The sequence below is a fragment of the Elephas maximus genome, chromosome 25, assembly GCF_024166365.1.
Source record: "Elephas maximus indicus isolate mEleMax1 chromosome 25, mEleMax1 primary haplotype, whole genome shotgun sequence".
Classification (NCBI taxonomy): Eukaryota; Metazoa; Chordata; class Mammalia; order Proboscidea; family Elephantidae; genus Elephas; species Elephas maximus.
Genome location: NC_064843.1, coordinates 56668465 through 56693764, shown reverse-complemented (window position 1 = coordinate 56693764; position 25300 = coordinate 56668465). Strand labels below are relative to the sequence as shown.

The 25300-nt window shown below is 38.4% G+C and overlaps 1 protein-coding gene and 1 non-coding gene across 3 annotated transcripts in view; one reads left to right on the top strand and one right to left on the bottom strand.

Annotated features, from left to right (window-relative positions):
- The window catches only part of KIF16B (kinesin family member 16B), a 397632-nt gene that overhangs the window by 109412 nt on the left and 262920 nt on the right, over nt 1-25300 (top strand). The gene's annotated exons all lie outside the window — the stretch shown is intronic.
- LOC126067855 (U6 spliceosomal RNA) lies at nt 20422-20528 on the bottom strand. The gene has a single exon (XR_007515470.1). It is a non-coding gene; the product is annotated as a U6 spliceosomal RNA (small nuclear RNA).

Here is a 25300-nt window from a genome sequence, read left to right as displayed (position 1 = left end):
GATATGAGAGGCTTTTCTGTGTGCACATCTAAGAAGGGTGTTTTAGTTTCCGCAGCCCACAGAAGATTAGAAAAAGGAAATTAGAAGTGGGATAGGAGCTTCAAGGAGCCAGACCCATGATAACAGGGATAAGTGACAACTTGCTGATTTTAAAAGAACCAGTGTAATTTAATCAAATCCAAACACTTTGACCGTTCCTTTGTTTAAGATGAAAGCATCCTGCACGCCATTTTAGAGGCGCCACCAAGGGCAAGGACAGCGTTACGATACACTTGAGTCATTTGAGGTCACGATGATGACTCCGAGTCCTAGGGATAAATGACAGTGTTCTTGACTCATGAGGGCAGGAGTATGTGCTGTTCCTTTCAGGAACATTCCCTTTGAGCGTAATTACATCTCAGAAAACAGTTTGCAACTTTAACAAGGAAAGACTAGACTTTGGGGGAAATTCTTTTGTGGAGAACCCCTGACACCCACCCCCAGCCACAGCGTTAGTTTTTATGTTTTATGCATATGTCACCTCCCTACACCAGCAGGCTCCTTGAGGTCAGGGACTACATTTCATACTTCTTTGTGGTACTCAGGGTAGATAGTGAATAAATGTTCGTGGATGATAGGCTTGATGATGAGGGCGTAATTCTAATAAAAGTCAGAAATATCTATTGTATACCTGTAATTACATTTATGTTAAATTAGTTGGGCAAGAAATCATGACTCTAGGCACTTTTTTAAAGAATTATAACACAAGCATTAGAGATGGTGAATGGGGAATTGGTGTTTGTGTGATGTAAATTCTAAAAAGACTTCTGATTTGATTAATTTTCATTGTTAAAAGTAAGCAGGCTTGATGCATTATGTTTCATCCTGAAGTGAATGAAAATGCCTTTTAGAATAATAAGAAAACTAATACCTTTCATTTGTATAGCACCTTTCTTCTAAAGAGTTCAAAGCACTTCTTAGAAATCATCTCATTAATCTTGTTGGCTTTCCTGCAGAGTGACTAGTGAGGGGTAGGGGAGGTGAGGACATTTATACGTGGGTTTCTTCCCTCCATCCTTCCTCCATAGCCTTCCATTCTCCCATTCTTTCATAGCTTTACATGTAATCTAATGTCAGCTATTATCTGACTCTAATGTTGGATAGGACTTGATGTTTTGTTCAGCCTCCTGTTTCAAACAACTGTATACCATTTTTGAAATACTAAACCACATACATTCATATAGAATCTTCTGGAAAAAAAATACAGCATATACTACCCATACACATTAGACCATTAATAAAAAAAAAAAAATTGGAAATGCTGTGAGCTCATGAATTTCAGAGGCATCTTTCTGTTTTGACTCTTGTAATAGAATTTGATTTCTTAATAATTGCTTTTATTTTCATGCCCACCCTTGATTGAACAGTTGCTTAGGTGACAAAAGCAAGTAATTGATAGGAAACGTGAGAATTGTGAGAAGGTGAAATTATTCCTAAGTCAACAGTTTCTCTTTGTGTAAAGCAACCATATTAGTTTTCTGTCATGTTGATTTCTTTGCCAGAACTTCCTTGTTTGGGCAGTTATGCTGCATCTGTCATTTTTTTGATCGTCATTTTGGGCAGCCATTGATACCCTGGAGGGCTGCTCTCACAGCAGCTACATTTGACAATAAAGTGGATCACAGCAAAACTACACTGTTTTGATATGGATTGTGGCAGAATCTTTTAATAAATTTCATGGTTGATCAAAGTAGAAGGGCCTCACAAAGCTAGAGAAAACTGTCTCACCTCTACCACCCACTAAAATACTGATTCAAAAGTTACCTGTTTGTTGTGCTCTGCGTTGGTAGTACAGGTTAGGTTCTTCTTTTTTTTTTTTTGTCCCCTCAAAAGAATAAAAGGATTTTACTTCCATCAATTTTACTGTAATCTTAGACCAGTGATGTGTGGGCATTCCTGATCAGTGAAATTGTCCTCGATTTTTAGATGTCAAGATGAGTTCCTTATGTGGAGAAGTCCTTACTGTGATTTTTCATAAACACATAAAGCTGGAAGCTTCAGATTCCCTGAGGCAGAGACCCTTCAAGGTGTCATTTCACAGTTGTCTTTATTCTCTACCCAAGATACGGCTAGGCAGCATTCACATATGACCTGTTCATACTGAAGACAGTATTACAAACCACAGCCAAGCTTTTCATGGGGGATGCTTCAAAGGGCAGGGAATTGTTCAGATCCCTCACCCTCATTCTTTTAACATCTTGAGCAGAAAACGAGGACTGTAATGAAATTAAATTATAAGTCTGTAACTTTATTTGAGCAAAGTCAACCATTGAGCTTTCATTATTAGAATAAACAGAAAAATTTCTGGGCAGAGACATTTGCACAAATTTTACATGTTTTACATTGCATATCTTCTGCCCATCTCAGAATATGTACAATTTGTCATTTGGCAGCAGTGCACAAATGTCTTACTTAGGATATTGTAGTGAAATAACCAATAGTCTGTTTAAATTTTAAAACAGAGTTTTATTATGGTGAAAAAGGTGTTTTGCAAAATGGAAAACACAGTGTCAGAATAATCTGAACAAAGTGCTTTGGAGAGTTGTTCATTTACAAGGGCTTATAAAGACAAGCAGAATGGTACGCTAGAATGTTTGTGATTGGTTGACATTTACAGAGCTTAGAGGAGGTATTAGGACAAGGTTATGGAAAAGTGCCAGGCTTCGTAAGGACTCAGGCATAGGTTAGAAGAACATTTTTTTGGGGGGAAGTGAAGGGATCATTTTCTGAGAATCGGCCAACCATTGAAGTTACATGTTTAACACCTGTAATAATCTTATCTTTATATTGGCCGTTTCTTACCACAAATTCATCTTCTTAGAACTTTTGGACAAGCAGAATAGGATGGGCAAAACCACATTTTTCTGTAGAAACTGCTTGGATCTAGATCAGAGGTACAGTGGAAAATTTTACAGAAGTGACAGGCTACGTTATATGACAGAAGTTACACTTAGAAATTTAAAATGGAGTTGCATAGGACAAGAAGGGATTTGGCTCAGAGCCTAGCTAGAAGTCCCAGTCATGTCAAGAGTTTCAGCTTTGTAATGCTTTTACTCACTTCTCCCTTTTGATAAAGAATTCCTTTGGGAATTTGATGATCACACTTAAGAGTACTTTTCTTCTGCATGGGTTTTGTCTTTGGGTCAAGATTGTGCCTTGCTGTTTGTAGGTCCTCATATTCAGGGTGAGCTGGTCTTGTGTTGCTCAGAAAGGAGTAACTCGTCTTCTGCAAGGGTTTAAAAGGGTTAAATAAGTCATTTAAGACCCTGGACATGATCAGACAAATCACAAGACTTGATGTTATTGGATGGATAGTTGGCAGCACCGCAGGCAGTTTTGTCAGGCATTGAATCAGTTTGTTATTTGCAAGGCGAAGGGTGGCTGGGCATTATCTAGCCATATTTTTCACCATGCTATTGTTTAAATACTCTGCTTCAGTTATCTTGTTGTTATGGGGACATGAATAGGACAAGGCCGAAGCAAAAGGAACAACTTGATGTACTGAAGACTCCCAACCAAGGTGTGAGGCCAAATTCTTTTGTGTAAATATTTTATAATGACAATAAGCAATAAAGCTAACTGGTTTTTAGTTAGTTACAGAGTTAGTTAAAAGTTAATGCCTTTTGGATATTATTTAAAAATATTAGGGGAATGTGGCTTGTTTTGTACTAGAGAAGCTAATGGGTCTAAAAAGCTATTTACTGTGACTGGAGAGGGATGGCAGATGTAATATCGAGCTGAATTGGTGCCATTGGCTATTGATTGGGCTGTTTTTACAAAAGCATTGTCTTTCTGTGTGGTTAAAGGTGTTATCGTTGAAACTATACAAATAGCAATGATACTGGCTTTTATGTTTACTTATGTTGTAGATAAGTATAATAGAATGAACAAGTCTTATTCTGGATAATTAAGCAATAATTTTAGAATGAAATTATTTTAGAAGCAGTTAAGTACTATTATTAAGAAAATAAATAGACTAGGATAGTATGATGTAATAAAGTAAAATCTTATCTATTTATGTAAACATTACCGAGTGATAAATTCTAACTGATTAAAGAAAACTATTTTAAATGTAATAAGTATTAGGCATAGAGAAATAACTTCAGTAACTTGAATTAAAAACAAGAGGTTTAGGCTCACAAGGAAAAAAGTAAAATATTAAAGTAAGAAATAATGCTAACTTGAGACAATATTTGGAAACCCTGCTGGCATAGTGGTTAAGTGCTATGGCTGCTAACCAAGAGGTCGGCAGTTTGAATCCACCAGGAGCTCCTCGGAAGCTCTTGATAGTTCTACCCTGTCCTATAGGGTCGCTATGAGTTGGAATTGACTCAACAGCAGTGGGTTTTGGTTTGAGACAATATTACAATCAAAAAGAGAATGAAAAAAATGTAAAGTACAAAGATGCCCATTGTCTATATGATGAACAAGTAATAATAAAGTTTGTTAAAGCAAAGTTAAGCTCAGTTAGCCACGTAAATTGATTATAGTCCTATTAGTAAAATAAGTTAACTTCTGTAAAGCGTATAAAACTGGTATTTAAATAGAAAGTAGTAAAGATACTAGAATAAAGAATAAGGGATAATATCGTAACAATGCAATGAGGCAATAAAAGAATGATTATAAGTACAAAGCAAATTGCAAAGATACCAATTGTAATTCTTTGTCGTTCTAATTGATTAAACAAGTAATTTTAAAGACAAAAAGAATTATTACTAATTGTTATAATGGAATTGTTTTTAGAGAACAGATATTACAATTTAGATTATTATTATTTATATGGTAAAGTAGGGAATTGTATGATAATAATATAGCAGAGTAACTAATATTAAAATAACAATGAAGTTTTATATCTAAAGAAGAAATTAAAAAAAAATTTTTTTTTTAAAGAAAATAATAAAACACGGTTCACTGATTCCAGATTAGTAAATTTAGATCCAGGCCTAGTCCTAGAATCTTGGGGATGAAAACAGTCTACCCAGGTCCTGGCTTCTTATCCTTAGGTTCAGCTGTTTTTTCCTAAGATTGTCTGCTCTTGGTTAGTCTGGCATTTAAATTTTAGTTTTACTCCTTTAGCATCCTGGCAAGTCCAGAAAAATTTGACCTTTTTCAATAAGCATAGTCTGTAGCCTAAGTAAAAGGTAATTTAGATATAGTTGGCTTTTGAGTGTCAAATACCTCTTTGACCTGTGAAGGATACTTTGTAAAAGTAAAATTAAGCATGGCTGTTTTAGCGTTTATAATAATAGAAATAATGAGAAAGATTGTAAAGTAGCGGCAATGAACTTTAAAAGGAAAAGTAATTATAAAATCTGTTATGGAAGCGACAGGATTGTTAAGAGTCGGCATCAGCAGTCAGTTTTGGTAACCACATAGGTGCTTTTTGTGCAGTAGTAAGGATGTCGAGGCGTATTCAGTTTTGAAGAACTGTTTATCATTCATTAATTCATTATTTCAGTAATACATTTTCTTCTAATTTATGAGATTCTGTGGTTAACATAATAGAACGTTGAGTATTAGTAATGCTTTTATGTAAACTTTATAGCGTACCTTTAAGTTTACCCAGTTCCATGTAACTTGGGTTTATATAGTCCTGAATCAATAGTATTCTGAAATTTTTGTTAGTTTTTAAAATCTCGATTTAGTACAATGATATATGTATTTGAAATATTATAATTCTTTGTATAAGTCTGATACAGTCTAGTTTCATTGAATTTGTTAAACTTAAAATATTAATATTTCATTGAAATAATTTCCTTAAGTAGTGAAGTAAAATCTGTTTATAGAAGACAGCTTAAAATATTCACAGTTAACTTTTGACAATGTTTTTTAAAAGAATTATAGAAGCAATGTAAAATTAAAAAAAAAAAAACAGAAGAAAATACCTTTAGACATAATGATTACCGCTGTTTGTTAAAGAGGTTTAGATATAACTCATAGTCTAAAAACACAACGCTCTATTACCAGGTGCTCATACATTTGAAGAGTAATAAAAAATAATTTTGGATAATGATGTTAATTCCCCAGTTAAACTATAAGACCAAGTTAATAATTAAAATTAGGTAACAAATTTCATATAACGTCTTAATTAAAAATGTTTTAGCACTTGTTTCTTTATAAAACAGAAACAAATCTTTTGTGGCTTTTGATGAAATCTTAATGACCAATAGAAATGAAAACTTATTTAATTAAACTTATTAAACCTTTTGCTTATGAAATTTTAGAGTTGTTAAGGGTTTATCATAGGTTATTGAGAAATATTTGCTTAACAATGAGAAACTCAACTCTTGATTATTTGACATTAAGGCTCCTAACAGTTTTTTGATAAATTAATTCATTAAAGTTGCAGTAAATGACAATTTTGACATATTAAATAAATTCCTTTTCAATGAACCTTTTAAATTTCTTATCTCTATTATATATTCTTAATAGTATATCTTTTTAAGTGATAAAAATGGATATATTATTAGTCATATATATGTAAATCTATTTCTGTGGCATAAAAAGTGAGAGTTTATAAACATTCATCATAACGAATGTCTATTAACTTAATTTCAAGACTAGTTACATAAAGGTTACAAGTTACATAAAAGCCTTAGAAATTAATTCAAGCTTAAAAAAACCTTATAAATCATAATTATTATTGAAGTAAATTTAAGTAGTCTATATTTTCTATTCAGACCTTTATTATCTTATTTTTTTGGTAAGCAGTTTGGTCTTTTTTCTTCTCAGTAATAAAAATTACTCCCTTCCTTTTGATAAAACCCACTTTATATAATATGTAGCTTAAACTATTTAGAAAACTTTGGCTTTTAAGGTTGACATAAAAACTTGTTAGGCTACAAACTGAATTAAGACTGTTATTTAATTTGTATAAGCACCTATTTCTTAAACTAATTAGAATAATGCCATCTGGAGGTGAGAAAAATAGACTGATTCATGGTATTGGAAGTTTTTGGCTATGATAAGACAAAACTTACGTATAAAACAATCAAACAGAAAAACCACACAAATCACATATATTGTTAAGAAAAACTTCAGGCAATGCTGCAAACTATAAAAGAAACTGTTTGAAACATTTAGAGGTTGCCATTTTCTCTGATATCTTTTTAAGAAAAGTCCTGAAAACAGATACTACTTTCTAATTCTTCTTAATCTATACAAACATCCAGAATACATTATTTAAAATTTTAATTCGAGAAGAGCTATGATTTCCTTTTTGTTCAAAACAGCTAAATTTTAACTGTGTAGAAGATAAAATCAGCAAAACAAGACAGGAAACTTGAAAAAGAGAAATAGAAAAAAAGCACATAAAAGCTTATATTCAGCATCACGTAAGACAAACATGGGGAACCCAGTTTCTTTAAAGTGATTACTGAGATTGTGAATACTTCAATATATTTAGCTTATAGTATTTGAATGTGATCCCAAACCAGTGTCCCAAGAAGGGGGGATGTGTAGGCTTATTTATTTAGGATGTTAAAAATAGGTTGAAATTTTGGTCTTCTAAAGTCTAATAAAATTATTAGCAGATTCTGCCAGGGCTTGTTGGTTTGTGGCTTAAAGAATCTGAAATTCCTCCGTAACAGACATATGATACATGGTTTCATTCTTTTGAAACTAATTTATTTTGCCAGCATAAGAAACTTGGAAGATACGCGAAAAGATCTTTGTGCACTTAGAAAATTGAAAGTAACTTCCCAGCCATTTTTGGCTAGAGAAGCAGAAGTTAAAAGAAAAACTTCTGTGCATTTTCAAAATAAAATAGATTAGCAGCCATACTAGCTCTGAACATAGACGTTCGTTCTAAAGGCTCAGCTTCTGAAACCTCAAATCCTGGTTTTGAAAATCTCAAATTCTAGTCTTGAAGGCACAGCTTCTGAAGGTTCAGCAGCTGAAAACTCAGCAGGATGTGTAGATAGTGAGTTGAAAGCAAAGGAGACAGAAAGAGAAGTGACAGGCTCTTGAGATTTTAATTTTTACTAGTTTATTAAACTTCAACAGTGTATCATTTAGGAAGGCAATTTTACTGTTGTATGTGGGGGTCCCCCAGGGGTATCCTCCACTTTTGAATTTGTTGTTACCTATTTCCCTGTTAAACAAATGTGCATAGTAAAATCAGATTAGCCTAGAAAAAACAAATATTCAACTCAGGTTGCTCTTCCTTAAAGTCCAAAAGATTTGAGATTCTGCTGCCACCAAAGCCTCACATCTCAAGGACAGATTTGTCTAATGGTGTCCCAGTAGAGGGCAGAGAACTATTCTTGATTTCTGTCTTGGGATCAGAGGTACCTGTCTTAGGCTGAGTTCCTAGAGAAGCAAGATTTATATCAAGCAAATGGCTTACGTGATTTTAAGGGGCTAGGTAATGTCTCAAGTCCGTGGGGCAGGAAAGAGGATTCTCCTGGTTCATGTATCTGCAGGGGCTGGCTAACCCAAGACCAGCAGGCCGGAGAGCAGATCTATAGCAGGCTGTGAAGATCAACAAATCTCAAGATCAGCAGGCAAGCTGCTAGCTCAAGTCCCGGAAGTCAAAAGTCAGACAAACAGGAGCCAGCTACAGGATCTAGAACAAGCCAAAAGCAGGAAGGAAGTAGACGACGGAGGGTGGAGAGATGGAGGTGGGGGGTGGGTCGTGAGCCACCAGAGACCCTGCCCCTGCCAGTACCACTCAGCAGAGTCCATCATGGGGGTGATCACGTATCAGATTTTAACAGGGAAGTGATCACAACATTATACAACTGCCAAAACACTGAGAATCATGGCCCAGAAAAGTTGACACACAATGTTAACCATCACAGTACCCAGATTTGCAAGTGGAAAACCTAGACCTGGACTTGCAAGTGGACGAAGACTCAAAGAGTAGACTTACCCCTGTCAGAACCAGAACAGGGAGAAAAGGGAAACAAATCCAGGCTGAATTAAGAATGAAAGTAAATTAACAATAATGAAAATAAGCCAATCAGAATGAACGTGAGCCAGTAATAAAACTTGGAGGCCTCAGACAGAGGCAGAAGCTCAACCCAAGAGGTACTCACCCAGACAGTCTCCACAGGTCAGAAGAAAAAGTAGAGTCCAGTTGCCTCAGCTGGGTCCAGAGCCTGATTTTTCTGGCTTTCTGGGGGCTGCCGGAGGAAATTGCCTATGGATCCCATGTTTTCTGACACCAAGTGTTGTAGTGAAATAACCAATAGTCTGTTTAAATTTTTATTTTTTTTGTTGTGCTTTAACTGAAAGTTTACAAATCAAGTCAGTCAGTCCTACAAAAATTTATATACACCTTTCTATATACTCCCAATTGCTTTCCCCCTAGTGAGACAGCACACTTCTTCCCTCCACTCTCTCTTTCTTTGTCCATTAGGCCAGCTTCTGACCCCCTCTGCCGTCTCATCTCCCCTCCAGACAGGAGATGCCAACATAGTCTCATGGGTCTACTTGATCCAAGAAGCTCAGTCTTCACCAGTATCATTTTCTATCCCATTGTCCAGTCCAATCCCTGTCTGAAAAGTTGGCTTTGGGAATGGTTCCTGTCCTGGGCCAACAGAAGGTCTGGGGACCATAACCACGGGGTGCTTCTAGTCTCAGTCAGACCATTAAATCTGGTCTTTTTACGAGACTTTGGGGTCTGCATCCCACTGCTCTCCTGCTCCCTCATGGATTCTAGTCCATTTAAATTTTAAAACAGTTTTATTTTGACAAAAAAGGTATTTTGCAAAATGAAAAACCTAGTGTCAGAATAATCTGAACAAAATGCTTTGGAGAACTGTTCATTTACAAAGACTTATAAAGACAAGCAGAATGGTACAGCTAGAACATTTGTGGTTGGTTGACATTTACAGAACTTAGAGGGGGTGTTAGGACAAGATTATGGAAAAATACTGGGCTTCATAAGGACTCAGGCACAGGTTAGAAAAAAATTTTTGTTTTTAGGGGGAGTGAAGGGAGCATTTTCTTAGAATCAGGCGACCACCAAAGTCACGTGTTTAACACCTGTAATAATAATCTTTTTTTTTTTTTTTAATAATAATCTCTACATCGGCCAAGTTTATCTTAGAACTTTTGGACAAGCAGAATAGGGTGGGCAAAACCACATTTTCCTGTAGAAACTGCTTGTATCTAGGTCAGAGGTACAGTGGAAAATTTTATAGAAGCGACAGGCTGCGTTATATGATAGAAGCTTCATTTAGAAATTTAAAATGGCATTGCTTAGGACAAGAAGGGATTTGGCTCAGAGCCTAGCTAGAAGTCCCAGTCATGTCAAGAGTTTTAGCTTTGGAGTGTTCTTCGTCAAGGAACAATAGGTTATTGACACAATTTGCTGATTGTTTTTTGTCTCACCACAAAAAAGAAACTCTCGCATGGTGAGTGTTTCTTAAAATAATTTTCTAAAGTATCTCCCAGAGTATATATCAAAGAAAAATGCTGTTTATGAGTGTTATCAGAAAGAGAAAGAGGTTATGGTAATTAGTTCTATCCCAGAACCATTTTGTCTTAACTGAGACTAGGTGGTAAATGAGAATACGTAGTTGGAGAGGAAAATGGGGGGGGGGGTGTTATCCTCATTTATGTTTCTCTGTCACGTGATTTGACACATGGATGAAATATTCAGGCATCTTCGATCTATCCCTTAGAGCTCCACCCATGAAGCCTAAAGCTGTGTGGTGAAGCAGGCCCTACCGTACTGGATGGGCATGTCTCCTGTGCCAGATTCATAGGTCACTAAAGATGGTAAGCGAGTTTAGATTCTGCCTTCAAATTCTTCCCCAAGCCAGGTGTGGCAAAGAAAGTACAACATGGGGACAGAATCCATGGTTCCAGGAGACGTATGTGATATTAGAAAGTAGTAGATGTTGTGTTTAATATCATGGCCTCTAAAGTCAGATCACTTAATGTCAAATCCTGGGTGCGCTATTGTTACATAACTTGTTAAGTTACCTATGTCTTAGCTATTATGATGTTGGTTTTCTATTTTAGGGCTTGTCTCTTCCTTCTGTGAGCTCACTTTATTGGGTTTAGAGGTGTCACCGTGTTGGTCCTTGGAATAAAAACAATTTTTTTTTTTTTTGCCTAACTGGAATAAAACAAAAAGTAGAATATTTTTAGCAAAATCATGGAAGGTCTTTTTTTGTTTCCATTTTTAGTTTCTAAGAAAGAAAAGCAATCTACTGCAAAGGTGTTAATGTCAGGTGAGTTTGAGAATCTAAGCATTGGGAAGCTGTGTATACCAAATTGAATCCCTCGTAGGAAATACAAATATGTCATGCGTTTATGAGTAAAATCTGGTGATTTGGGTCCTAAAAAAATTTTTCCAAAAATCTTTCCCTAGGTTAGGCCAGACCATCAGAATTATGTATGCCTGGGTTGGATCATATGCGCTCCCAGTAGAATTACTTTTATTAAACTAACTTTTGGCAAACTGCTATTAACCTATATTGAAGGGCATTGTAACAACTGCCCTAGAAAACTGGCTGCCATGTTTAATCTGAGGGGTGGTTAAAGACAAGTCCGTGTGTTTCTCTGGCAGGACCCATATTCTCGGGATTGGAGAGAGTGGTTACTGTGCTGAGGAAAGGTTCTGATTTTTAACTCATAGGCACTGTGAGTCACATAGCCAAGCATGCTCCCTCTTTGTGTTTGCATTTAGGGTCAAATGTTTTTCCCACCCCAAATGAATGCATATGTAGGACTTCCTGGCAGGCACTTTGTAGTCTGTCCACATTCCTTAAGTTAACCTAGTGCCTTTTTTTCCCCTTATTTTTAATTAAAAAAAAAGTCATTATTATGTGTAAAATCTTTTTAGCACTAAGGTGGAAGTAATAAGAATATACCTTGTCACTTGAGCTCACATGAACCACTTACCTGTTTGTTATGACACCAGTTGATAATTCTTGCCCGAATCAGTGATTTCACTAGAAGTTACAGAATAAGCATTTTCTAACCTTACCACCTCTTCCTCCTTTATTAGCCAGCATTCTGCTGTAAAATAGAGCTTTGCCTTATCGCTGGAGCCAGATTCTCTGAAATATAGCTCCTTCCAGAAAGGTGGGATAAATGCTTAATATTTTCCTTAAATTATCATATTTCAAGGTAAGGAGTTGGTTTCATAGCCACTTCAAATGGTGACGAGTGAATTTTTCCTTGAAAAAAATTTTTTTTGACTCCTTTTTTAGAGATTCATGGAATTTCCTAGATGGAAGTATTTCAGTCATTGTTCTTTTTGATGCCCAAACTGTCACAACTTTGTTCACTGGTTGTTCTTCAGCCTTTGCCCATACACAACTTTGTACATCTTTGAAAGCTTTCTTGCTTTTTGTCTGAACAAAATGTCTCAGGCACATATTGAACCTGTTTGAGAGCTGAAATCAGCCATTTTTTCAAGGAGCTCTGGCTTTATTAGTGGGGATGTTCCTTGCTGCTGGAATGTCCTAGCTTCTAAGCCATTTAATAAATAAGTGTTTATAATTAATTTATTGATTTCTTGGAAACCCTGGTGGTGTAGTAGTTAAGTGCCAGAGCTGCTAACCAAGAGGTTGGCAGCTCAGATTCACCAGATGCTACTTGGAAACCCTACGGGGGCAGTTCTGCTCTGTCCTGTAGGGTTGCTATGAGTTGGAATCGATGGCAACGGGTTTGGGTTTTTTTCGGTTTTGATTTCATAACTATATGTCTTTCTTCTTATAATGAAAATCTTGATTTTTAAGGACCATTAAAAAACTACTTATTTGATTTATTCTATTTGTACTTACGTGATGTATTTGAAAGCTGTTTCAAAATAGCATTGTAATATTATAACTAAAAATAAAACTACTGAATGAAGTTTTAGACTATCTCTATAGGCCTTTTTGTCCTTAGAATGCATTTCATTAAGGAGCATTTGTAGTCAGAGTGTGGCTATAAGGTGTGTATTATAAAGCCACTTAAAATAAATGTACTTTTCTTGTGAATCCATTGAATAGAATTCTAGAAGTGAGACTGCCAAGTCAAGGATAAATTAATAAGCAATTTAGGAAGGTGTTCCTAATTCCTCTCCACAGGGGTTATACTATTTTGCCTTCTCCACAGTCTCTCCAACAGAGTGTGTTGTCAAACTGTAACGTTTTGCCAGTCTGATAGATGAGAAATGGATTCATGGTAGTTTTGATTTGTGTTTCTCTTATTATGAGTGAAATTAAGAGAATCTTCTATTTAAGGACCAGTTGTATTTCCATTTCTGTGAACTCTCTGTTCAAATAATTTTCCCAGTTCCTATTGGCTTTGTGGACATCTCCTTTCTTGAATTTCTAGGAGTTCTTCACCATGTATTAGTTCTCCATCTATAGTATAAGTTGCAAATATTTTTTCCTAATTTTTTATTTGTGTTTTAATTTTGTCCATGGGCTGTGCGTATGTGTGTCTGCGAATGTGTGTGTGTATAGCCACATAGTAGTTTTTATAGTGAAATTTATTAATCTTTTCTTTTATGGCTTTAAGATAGGGAGCAAAGGCCCTGAGATTAGAGGGTGCCTGTCTGGGAAATAGCGAAGAGACTGGTGTGGTTAGAGGAGAAACAAGTAAAAGAGAAATAGACTATACTATAAGCGAGGTAATAGGGAGTTGAATGTGGAATTTAGAGACTTAGTAAGACAGAGAGCAGAGGGGCCCCCAAATCTGCAAACAAAGTAACAAGAAATGGGCCAGGGCACAGAAACAAAGCGGTTCCCCAGAATAATGGGGCAGGGTGTCTAAAAATAGCCCACAAACTTCTTTAAAGTTGCCTTTCAGAAACAGCTGGAGAAAACCAGGCCCAGGGACATGCGCAGAACACCCACCTGTGACCACTGTGTGACCTTCCACCAGGGGCAGTGAGGGGCTACAGCCCCAGCCGGGGAATCGAACCCGGAGAGCGGGAGACTGCGCAGGCGTGACATCACATTATAAGTCCTGCCACAACTCCCAGAGGCCTCCAGGACAGGAGCCATCTTGGAAAGCTGCTGCGTGCGCACGTTAGTTAACACATCCCCGCCTGTGTCTATGAATAAACATGAATCTTTTCCCACCCAAGAACTTTTAAAAACTCCGGCCTATTTTTTGTTCTGTGAGATGAGGGTAAGCGTTGCTCTAGGCCCTCCTCCTCTCGGCTTGCAGGCCTCTTCAATAAGGCTTTGCTTGTATGGAAAACTATGTGCCTTACCTGCTCATTCTTGACCTGTGAGAGGCAAGAACCTCATTCCGGTAAGTTTCAGGATTTTGAATCATAGTAAGAAAGGCCTTCTCCACTTCAAGACTGTAAAAGAGTGTACTTTGATTTTTTATAGCACTTGCTTCATTTTATATTTTACATTTAAATCTTTGATCTGCTTGGAGTTTATCCTGTGTAAAGTATCCAAAGTGTGCAGCCTACATGGCTGTCTTACTTGTCATACCACACATATTTACAGATTGATCTTCACTTACCGATTTAACATGCTGTGTTGTTTAGAAACCCTGGTGGCCTAGTTATTAAGTTATATGGCTGCTAACCAAGAGGTTGGCAGTTCGAATCTGCCAGGCACTCCTTGGAAACTCTGTTGGGCAGTTCTACCTTGTCCTATAAGGTCGCTATAAGTCGGAATCGACTTCACGGCAGTGGGTTTGGTTTGGGCTTTTTTGGCTTGTTGTCTATTAAATTCACAGGTGTATTTAGGTATATTTCTAAACTTTCAGGTTTTTCTTTTGTTTGTCTATATATCACACACTGCAGTGAGGTGGATGGCTTTTGTGTGGCCTTTCTTGCCACGGTGGTCTTGTAACTCCCATCCAAGTGATTGGGTGGGACTGTGCAAAATAAGGTGGTTGTGGCCCACAAAGGGGATTGGCTGGGTTTGCCTTCCTGCTGGGCTTGAAGGGGATCCAATTCCAGCTCAGGGGGTTGACCTCACCACCACCAGAGAAGAGCTAGGAGCGAGCAGAGCGTGTCCTTTGCACCTGGAATCCCTCTGCTGGACCCAGAGACAGCTGTGACATTGAAGATGGCAACACAGCGAGAAGCAGCAGCAGAGAATCTGCCGCAGCAGAGGCAGCAGAGCCATGAGACTGGCAGGGGAGAATGGCAGGAGATGGTGCGGTGGGCTTCCCAACTCACGGAACGAGAAACCTGAATGCCTTTGGGCTGAGGCTTGACTGGCAGAGTGGGGTGCCTCGGGGCACTTACCAGCAGACCTAAGAGAGCTTTGTAACACTTGCCTCTGAGCAGGGCAGAGGCTGAGGGGCCAGAGAAAGGTGTGCCTGCAGCAGGGCTGGGAAGAGGCTGTCCTGATGGAATAAGTGTATCCCGAATGTTCCTGAACCTGAATTATAACTTGTAACTTCCCATATAAACCCTGTAATCAAGAGTATTGTCTGTGAGTTCTGTGTGGCCCTTGCAGTGAGTTATCGAACCCAGCAGAGAAGTGGAGAGTGCTGTGGGAGAGGTGATTGGTGTCAGAATTGGTAAAGATGGTGGAGAGAAGTGTGTCTGACCTCCGCCTCATAGGAATCAGCCTTGGGCTATTGATCTTGATTCTCCTTCCCCCTGGTGAAGTTAGAGGCGGTCAGATGCTGCCCCCACGTTGCTTTTGCACACACCTATGTCACAATGTTTGCATTATTGAATCTACATTATTTAAAATCAAGATTGTGATCCCTACGCTCTTTTGGTTTGAGTTTGCCTTGGATACCATTGCTCCTAACTTAAACTTGGACTTCTGGATTTACTTTGCGTTAGGTGTATCGCTTGTACCTAGCACGTTTTTTTTAGCGGGTCCTGTTTTGTTAATGAATCTGAAAATCATTGAATTAAGCCCCTTTGTATTTATTGATATGACTAATATGGTTGGTTTAATTACGTCATATTAACTAACCTATTATTTATACATACATGTGTGTTTGCGTTTTTAACGGATCTTTTCCCTATGTATTCTGTTTGCTTAGTGATATGTATTTTGTACTTGTATTTAGGGAGGTTTGTGTTTTTGTTTTGGAGTCCCTGGGCAGGGCAGATGGTTAATGTACTCAGCTGCCAACTTAAAGGTTGGAGGTTCAAGTCCACCCAGAGGCAGCTTGTAAGAAAGGCCTGGCAATCTACTTCCGAAAAATCAGTCATTGAAAACCCTATGGGGCGTGTGTCTACACTGAAATACACGGGGTTGCCATAAGTTGGAATCAATTCCATGGCAACTGGTTTGGTTTTTTTTTAGTTACTTTTATGGTAATAAAGTCACAAAAGACTCCTGACAATGAGAAATTAACTTGTAATTTCTCCTTTCAGTTTCCCCTCTCTTCTATGTCCACTTTTAGTCAGTTGTGTTAGTTTTCTTAGTGTGTAACTTTGTATCCTTAAATAAGATTGATCAGCCTGGGCTATTGCCTGTGACGGAGTCCTGAATTTGCCATTGCCGCTTTGTCAGTCATTTATGTGCTGTATAGCCGTCTTTAGCTCCACCTTTGTTATAGTCTTAGCCTTTCAGTTAAGTGTATTGAGTTGTAACTCGAAAGCATAGCTGAATTTCGGGAGTAGTCAGTCTGAGTCAAAGGTGGTGAAACTGTGAATAGAGAGCAAGAATAGAGACACAGACATGAAGAATGTAATAAATGTCACTGAAATGTACATGTAGAAATTGTTGAATGGGTGTATGGTCTGTGTGTATTTTCACCATATATATATATATATTTTTTTTTTTTTTGGAGTGGTCTCTGTCAATCCTTCTCGCTGAAGTTTCTCCAATGAGAAGCTTGGTTAGGTGAAGTTTGTCCCTGGTAGATTTCTCAGGAAGAGTATTTTCTGAAAGCCTGCATACTTGGTTCACACTTTTTTTCTTTCTAGGCATTGCTCCATTAGTTTCTGGCACTGAATGTTGGTGTTACAAGTGTGGTGCCAATCTGATTTTGTTTTCTTTATAAGTGATTTGGTCTTTTTGCCTGGCTTGCCAAAGGATTCTTTATCTTTAAAGTCTACTGGTTTTCTTAGTGCACGTCTCAGTGTTTCCAAGCAAATGTTGTACCTTCCAATTAATCAGTTAGAGCAGGGATCGGTAAACTTTTTATGGAAAAGGCCAGAGAGCAAGTATTTTCACCTAAGTATTTTCAGTTTTGTGAGCCATATGGTCTGTGTTACAACTACTCAGCACTCTCTTACAGCACAAATGGAGCTACAGATACCCTATAAACAAGTAGACGTGGCTGGATTTGGCCAGTGGCTGTAGTTTGCTGACTCCTGCTTTAGACTGCTACTTTATCTGAGGGAAGCTGGCTTGCATTAGATGTCAGATGTTTGGTCTGTCCCATTGTTTTGCTTACTGTGCTTTCCACGGTCTCAGTTTTTCTATGTGCTCTTGGTACGTTAGTCTTCAGTTCTGATTTTTTTTCCTCTACCTTCTGAGACCTGTGCATGTTCTTCTCCCATCACTCTGTTGCCTAATCATATATTTGAATTCTTAGAATGTTTTATAGCAACTTTTTTGCTCTGCAGCTATATTTTTCTGATGAATTTTCTTCTGCTGAGAAGTCATTATAATTATTCTTTTTCTTAGAGTGGATACGTAATTTTACTTGCTTTATTGTTCATATTCGAATTATTCGCGTTTTCCTGAATTATCCACTAGCAGGAAGATCCTATGAGGGTGGGAGACTTAGGGCTATCTTCCTGGATTCTCAGCGAAAGATGTCATTTTCTGTTGCTACTGGAATGGGCAGTTTCTTTACTACATGGCACTGACTTTTTTGCTCTTTGATTCTTTCCATGCCTTTTCTCTCTGCCTTCCCAGATGCTTCGTGCTCTATCCTGTTCACTCCCCGACCCGCCTGCAGCAGTTCCCACTGAGGGCAGCCCCTCTCCTTCTGGGGGTGAATATTTGCAAGTGTTTTCTGGGTTCTGCTTCTCATGGCACCTCTCACTCCCTGTGTCCCCCATTCTCCCCGGCCGCATCTAGTTGTGGCTTCTGTGCCATCCATTCTGCAGAAGCAGGTATATTCTCTCATACTCATATTATTTGAGGGGTGTGAATCTTTTATGCTTCCTATTTTTTTTTTTCTGAAATATATACATCATAAGGAATTTCATTCATTCTTCTAGTTGCTTTTCCTGGTTTTTAGGAGAGTGGGAAGATTGAAGTATAAGCAGCCCCTACACTTGGATGCCATTGCTGCCAGAACCTGGACACATCCCATGTATCCCTTTTAAAATAAGTAAACATTTTTAAGATGTGAATAAAATAATTTGGTTCCTGAACCCTTCCTGCAGATATCTGTGAGAATGTATTCTGTGCATGGGATATGTAATTGTCAGCAGAACTGGATAGCGTGAATACGAACACAAAGTATATTTAATAACTACTTCCTGTAATGACTTTTGTTTGCCAAGCCTATGTGATAGGAATTTAAATGAACCTGACTGAAATATTCCGGGAAATGATTTGGAGGGGAGGGGGTAGGGAATAGTAGTGATCATTTCAGTTTAATGCATAGTCATCCAAAGGAAAATGTCTTCAAATTACTTAAAATCACCATCAGTGAAAAATTAAAACTAAGAGAAGTACAGTTGTGTATGATTCATAAACTTTCAGAGTGGCTAGAGAAACTCCATTTTTTTTCTGGTCTGTCATTATTCTGTGAAGCGTGTTTTTATGTCTCACAGGTCAAGCAGCATCCTACACTTGCTGCTATAAATGTCTCCCTTCAGAAGGCTAAATGAGGAAGTTACAATTATAGAAACTGTTTTCCCTGAAGACATTAGCCACATGCGATGCTAATGACTTGCTCTATTTCAGTCTTTCTCATTTGTATTTTTCAGACATTCTTTATATGTGAGCTTGCAAGGCAACTTGCAGAATATATGCTGACAAGTGTATTTTCTCTGTCATTTGGAAGAAATATTGCTGTAGAGATTTTTTACTCACCCAAACCTGTCTGGGAACGCACAGGAATGGTAGATTACACCGTCCGTCATCTGTGCTGCTCGCATTCTACTCACGCTCTCATATTACTTAGTTACTTAAACTGTGGTGCTCTGTGGTGAAAAACCATAAGATAAACCTGCTCACATCATTTTAGTATTCGTTGTTGTTGTTGTCAGGTGCCGTCGAGTCGATTCTGACTCCTAGCGACCCTACGTACCACAGAACAAAACACTGCCCAGTCCCGATCCATGCTCACAGTCGCCGTTCTGCTTGAGCCCATTGTTGCAGCCACTGTGTCAGTCCATCTCGCTGAGGGTCTTCCTCTTTTCCACTGACCCTCTACTTTACCAAGCATGATGTCCTTCTCCAGGACTGATCCCTGCTAACAACATGTCCAAGGTACGTAAGATGTAGTCACACCATCCTGGCTTCTAAGGAGCATTCTGGTTGTACTTTTTCCAAGACAAATTTGTTCTTTTTTTTTCTTTTTGACTTTTATTGTGCTTTAAGTGAAAGTTTACAAATCAAGTCAGTCTCTCATACAAAAATTTATATACACCTTGCTATATACCCCTGGTTGCTCTCCCCCTAATGAGACAGCACACTCCTTCTCTTCACCTCGTTATTTCCCTGTCCATTCAGCCAGCTTCTGTACCCCTCTGCCTTCTCATCTCCCCTCCAGATCGGAGCTGCCCACATAGTCTCATAAGTCTACTTGATCCAAGAAGCTCATTCCTTACCAGTATCATTTTCTATCTTATAGTCCAGTCCAATCCCTGTCTGAAGAGTTGGCTTTAGGAATGTTTCCTGTCTTGGGCTAACAGAAGGTGTGGAGACCATGACCTCTGGGGTCCTTCTAGTCTCCATCAGACCATTAAGTCCAGGCTTTTTATGAGAATTTGAGGTCTACATCCCAGTGCTCTCCTATTCCCTAAAGGGTTCTCCATTGTGTTCCCTGTCAGGGCAGTCATTGGTTGTAACTAGGCACCATCTAGTTCTTCTGGTCTCAGGCTGATGTAATCTCTGATTTATGTGGTGCTTTCTGTCTCTTGGACTCATAATTACCTTGTGTCTTTGCTGTTCTTCATTTTCCTTTGCTCCAAGTAGGTTGAGACCAATTGATGCATCTTAGATGGCCACTTACTAGCGTTTAAGACCCCAGATGCCGCTCTCCAAAGTGGAATGCTGAATGTTTTCTTAATAGATTTTATTATGCCAATTGACCTAGATGTCCCCTGAAACCACGTCCCCAAAACCCTGACCCTGCTACGCTGGTCTTCGAAGCTTTTGGTTTATTCAGGGAACTTCTTTTGCTTTTGGTTTAGTCCAGTTGTCTTGACCTCTCCTGTATTGTGTGTCATCTTCCCCTTCACCTAAACTAGTTCCTTTCTACCGTCTAATTAGTGAAAACCCCACTCCTTCCCTCCCTCCCCCGTCTCATAACAAAGAGCATTTTCTTCTCTGTTTAAACTATTTCTTGAATTCTTATAAAAAAAATATGGAACGCTTCACGAATTTGCGTGTCATTCTAGCGCAGGGGCCACACTAATCTTTTCTGTATCATTCCAATTTTAGTGTATGTGCTGCTGAAGGGAGCACTTGTTCCTTCTTTTGGCCGTCCAGGGTATATTCAATATTCTTCGCCAACACCACAATTCAAAGGCATCCATTCTTGTTTGGCCTTATTCATTGTCCAGCTTTCACACACATATGATAAACAATTGAAAATACCATGGCTGGGTCAGATGCACCTTAGTCTTCAAGGTGACATCTTTGCTTTTCAACACTTTAGAGAGGTCCTTTGCAGCAGATTTGCCCAATGCAATGTGTCTTTTGATATCTTGACTGCTGCTTCCATGGGTCTTGAATGTGGATCCAAGTAAAATGAAACCCTTGACAACTTCAGTCTTTTCTCCATTTCTCATGATGTTGCTTATTGTCCAGTTGTGAGGATTTTTGTTTTCTTTATGTTGAGGTGCAATCTATACTGAAGGCTGTGGTCTTTGATCTTCATTAGTAAGTGCTTCAGGTCCTCTTCACTTTCAGCAAGGAAGGTTGTGTCATCTGCATAACGCAGGTTGTCAATGAGTCTTCCTCCAATCCTGATGCCCCGTTCTTCTTCATATAGTCCAGCTTCTTGTCTTTTAGTATTTATCTCTCTTTAAAGAGTGACACATTCAAGTCTCTTATTGAACTCCTGTCAATCAAAGTATGGGTCTAAGGTATGAATATGTTTGTTTCTAAGTGCCTATGTCCCTTCTCGCTTAAAGCTCAGTTCAGCCTGGCATCACCTATTGAGCATATACCATATGCCAGGCAGTATAAGCTGGGAGGGTTATGTGACCGATTGAATTGTGTCCCCCCAAAATACGTGTTGGAATCCTAACATCTACAGCTGTGGATGTAATCCCATTTGGAAACAGGGTTTTCTTTGTTATAGTGAGGCTGTATTACTGTGTGTCTTACACCTAACCAGTTTGGGGATTTATAAAAAGCAGATTAGGTGCAGAGACAAGGGAGCAGCACGAGGGGTGATGGTGGGAGACAGCTGCTGTATAAAGACTGTGGAGCCTAGGAACTTTAAGGCGCGCCGGCTCCTAGAAGCTGAAATAGACAAGAAAGGACCTTCTCCTAGAGCCACAGACTGAATTCAGACCTTTAGTGACCTGAGCTGTGAGAAAAGAAATTTCTGTTCTCTGCATCCACCCACTCCTGGTATTTCTGTTACAGTAGCACTAGCAAGCTAAGACAGGTTACAAACCTGAATAAGATGCAGTCCCTTTTGAGGCAGACTTATAAGCATGTAATTATAATGCATTCAAACAGGAGCAATAATAGAAATACATGTTATTTTTACATAAGTACATGTTACATGTGTATCTACCACAATTAAAAAAAAAGTACACGTAATGTGGGCAGTGTGAGCAGAGGGGCAAGCCTGTTGAGCAGGTGAGTGTGTGTGTGTGTGTGTGTGTGTAAATGCGGTCACACACAGAGTTCTCAGGTCTTCTCTGGCTCCCCATTCCTCCTTTGTCTGCCTCTTGTGGGGAAAGCTTCTCCAGCAGATAGAGCTCTGCCACCCCTAAGCCAGTAACCTGCTGTTTTCACACTTCAATCTAGAAGGCACCTCATGGGCTTTCTGTGCAAATGTTTAACGGTAGAGTTGGGATTTCTCTGTAAAGTTCATTTCTGTTGTGGTGAGTCCAGTCTCAAGTTGTATAAACACCAATGCTGAGGTGCGTGTACAGGTATTTGTGTTTCCTCTTACTTCGTATTTATTTCCTCTGTGATCTAAATTAGCAAACATTTGTAAAATAGGAAGAGGTTAAAACTCAAACATATGTAAGCCTTACCATCAATTAATACTGAAATAGGCTGGATCACCTTTACAATTTTTAAAAAATATATATTTGCCCTTCCTGCACCATGGCCAAGCCTGACCATGGTATGTCAACTTGGAAAACTTGCTTCAAAAAAGTTTCAAGATTTGAAGCTTTTCCTAATTCTGAAAGAGAGAAATTATCTTTCTCTTCTCTTTTTTTTTTTTTTTTCCTTAATTCTTCAAACTTCTTCTAGTATTTCTGGTGTTCAGTCTTGCTAGTTATTGTTGTTTTGTGTCTTCTTTTCATTAAGAACTGTGTTTCTGGTTCACCTTCCTGCCCCACAGAGCCTTGTGTATAAAAAATACTCAGTAAGTGAATGTTTGTTGAACCAAATTATATCGGGTCAATCCAGTTCTCGTTGAGCAGCTTTTTCCTAGTGATTAACTCACCCATCGACCATCCGTTTTACTGCTGTTGACGTCATATGAGGGGTTTTATATTTTATTATTAATAATTTTATTTAATCTACCTATCCATTTTGACATTTGCATTTGATTTTATAACCTTATTTCCAACAATTATCAAGAATAATCTTTGTTTTCAATGCTTACTATCACTCATTTTGCATCCCCCTGTCCTCATCTCCATTCCTAAGTTCTTTGCTTAGATCACCCCTTACTTAGCAGCGAGAGTAATTTTTTTAGAGCGAGTTTGTAGACCTTCCTTTGGTGCTTTGCTATCCTTGCAAATAAAAAACCGTGGGGGTGGAGAATTTTTTGCTCTTTTCCCTTCAAAACTTCGTGAACATCGCCCCCTTATGTTCTGGAGTTTAATATTGGCAAGAGAAAGTTTTATATCATCCTAATGTTTTTTCCTTTGTTTTGATACTTACAGGATTTTTAAATTATTTTTTAGATTTAAAATTTTCAGCAGGATTCTTTTGCCTTCTTGCTCTGAGTGTCTTCTTCCCTGTTAGATGTGACTCTTTTCAGCTTGTTTCCATTGAGTCTTTGATTGTAGCCATTTTGTCATTTATTCTTTTCCTCTGGAGCAGCCACTACCTTTAATTTAGATTCTCCATTTTTCCTTTCTCTGTATCTGCCATCTTTTCCTGTGTTGTTTTCATCTCAATTCTTTGCACTTGCGTTCTAGAGCACAGCTCATGCTTGTTCTCTGCCTTACTCATTTGGCTGTTTGGAGTATGAGTTTTGTTCTTACCTTTTCTAATACAGAGTTTAACTCCGAGTTTGCACTCATGGCAGCTGTTTCATCTGGCTCTACCTTTAGTTATGTTTTCTTGAGGTCATGTTTGCTTGGATCAGCTTCTGTTATAGTAAACAAAATAGAGCAAAAATGCTTTCCTTCCAGTATCTTGAATACACTGTTCCCCTTATTTTGTTTTGTAAAATCTTTTTGCTAGGAGAGTCTCTCTTGTTGGCTTTCATGGAGTACTGTTGCTTTTTGATGAAACTGTTTGCTTGTGGTTGTTTCTTAATGTGTTGTTGTTGATGTTTGTTGATATTATTTGTTGTTGTTGTTGCTTATGTTTGCGGTTACTTGTGCTTGTTACTATTTGCTGTTTGCTTATGCTTTGATGTGAAATCATCTGTCTAGGGCTAAGGGAATGTCCCTTGGTCACCAAGACTGTATTTTCTTTTTTAATTAATGAATTAATTTTTTATTATGCTTTAAATGAAAGTTTACAGTTCAAGTTAGTTTCTCATACAAACATTTATACACACATTGTCATGTGACCCTAGTTGCTCTCCATATGTGACAGCACACTCCTCCTTTCCACCCTGTATTTCCTGTATCCATTCAACCAGCTCCTGTCCCTTTTTGCCTTCTCATCTCACCTCCTGACAGGAACAGCCCATTTAGTCTCATATAGCTACTTCACAGTATCATTTTTTGTTTTATAGTCCAGTCTAATCTTTCTCTGAAGAGTTGGCTTTGGGAATGGTTTTAGTTTGGGGCTAACAGAGAGTCTGGGGACCATGTCTTCTGGGGTCCCTCCAGTCTCAGACAGACCATTAAGTCTGGCCTTTTTTACTAGAATTTGAGCTCTGCACCCCATTTTTCTCCTGTTCCATCATGGACTCTCTGTTGTGTTCCCTGCCAGGGCAGTCATAGGTGGTAGCTGGGCACCATCTAGCTCTTCAGGTCTTAGGTTTATGGAGTCTCTGGTATATGTGGCCCTTTCTGTCTTTTGGGCTCATATTTTCCTTGTGTCTTTGGTGTTCTTCATTCTCCTTTGGTCCAGGTGGGTTGAGACCAATTGATGCATCTTAGATGGCCAGCTTGCTAGCTTTTAAGACCCCAGATGCCACTCACCAAAGTGGGATGCAGAACATTTTCTTAATAAACTTTGTGAAACCAATTGACCTAGATGTCCCCTGAAACCATGGTCCCCTGACCCCTGTCCCTTGAAGTGTTTGGTGTTGTATTCAGGAAACAGCTTTTGGTGTAGTCTAGTTGTGCTGACGTTCCCTGTATTGTGTGGTATTCTTCCCTTCACCTGAGATAGTTCTTGTCTACTATATTGGGTTTTGGGTTATCTAGTTAGTGAATACCACTCTCTCTTCCTTCCCATCCTTGTAACCATCAAAGAATGCCTTCTGTGTTCAGACCTTTTCTTGACTTCTTGTAATAGTGGTCTCATACAATACATGCCCTTTTGCAAGTATTTCACTCAGGATAATACCTTCCAGGTTCATCCATGTTATGAGATGTTTCAAGGATCCATCGTTGTTTTTTATCATTGTGTAGTATTCCATTGTGTCACTATACCATAATTTGTTTATCCATTCATTCGTTGGGGGGCACCTAGGTTGTTTCCATCTTTTTGGTATTGTGAACATTGCTGCAATGAACATTCATGTGACAGCTCTTAATACTTCCTTGCTGTTGAATTTTTTTGCAAAATCTCCAGCTGAAGGGCTGGTCTAAATGTACTGTCCTTTGCCAAATTTTTGATATCTTTGAATCATTTGTCTAGCTCTGCTTGCCATTCAGAAAAGATATGACCTATTGCCATCGTATTTTATG